The following is a 1203-nucleotide window of genomic DNA, read 5'->3' on the forward strand; positions in this document are numbered from 1 at the left end:
CCCCCCCCCTTCTCCCGCCTCCTCGGCGCTGAGGGGCGGCGGCCGGTAACCGTGGGCGCTCCTGCTCTTGCGGGCGTGGGGCTTGGCTCGGGGCCAGAAGCCCGGTCACGAGGCCTTTACCCGCACGCCCGCCGGTATGCGTTTTTGGGGGAGCGAGGCAGGCGGTGTGGGGGCCGGGAGGGCGATACGTAACTGCAGGCCTAGTAGTTCTTCCCGGAAACGTCCACCGCCGGGCTCCAAAGAGGAACCCCCCGGGAAGCTGGAAGGCAGCTTGGCCGTGGCTGTTAATTCCCACTGACGTCCCTAAGGTTGCGGCCAGAAGCACAAACCGGGAATGGTGTCGCTTCTGCCCTCTAACGGCGTAAGTGAATTGTGACTGGCCTCGGGAACGAGTGCTGGCACTCAGGTCTGGTGCAGGGGCAGTTTGTCCTCATCCGTACACTCGTTCTTGCAACCAGCAGCTGCGCCAGCTGTACTGTTCGTGGCTGGGACAGTCTATAAACTCCCACCCTGATAATCACGTCAGTAAAATCCTCTGTGGGTGTAGGACTGTGCTCAGGCCCTTCCTGCAAGGTGATACTTGAGGGAAGTTGGTATCAGTTAACTAAAGGTGAACATAAGGGCACGTTGAACAGCTTCAATGTTGCTAAGGCTCTGGAGTACCTGTTCTTCACCCTAGCTCAGTTCCTTCGGGATTGTCCCTACTTAGACAAGCTGAGGTAACAGTTGCACATCAGATGTTGCAGTTGGGTGTAGGGGAACGTTCTGTTTGCAGCATTGCATCCTCTGTAAAATAAACGCAGGCACGGCAAGCGTTGTCCTGGCAGCTTGCTGATCCCATCACCACTCCACCTCCCATCGGTACCCCCACACCTGCATTGAGCTGCAGCTTTCTCTCCCTTCCAATGTGTGTTGGAGGCTACCTGGCTTCTCTCTGGTTTTCAAACTTTTTTTCTCTATGGATTACGTGGAGGAAAATTCGACATTTAAATCTGTTGCTCTAACAGAAAAAAGGATACTGATACATCAGAGGGTTAGTGGTCTAGACCTATGTAGGTAGACAAAACTTTTTGCAGGTGGCATCATGTCAGCCAGTGAATCAGTTGCATATAAAAAACTTTTCTAATGTTGACTAGTTTGCAGTCCCTTATTTCAGAGTCTTGTAAAACATACTTTGGAAATATTTTTTCTTTTCTTATTGGT

The sequence above is a fragment of the Athene cunicularia genome, assembly GCF_003259725.1.
Source record: "Athene cunicularia isolate RWA chromosome 2 unlocalized genomic scaffold, athCun1 chr2_part1, whole genome shotgun sequence".
Taxonomy (NCBI): Eukaryota; Metazoa; Chordata; class Aves; order Strigiformes; family Strigidae; genus Athene; species Athene cunicularia.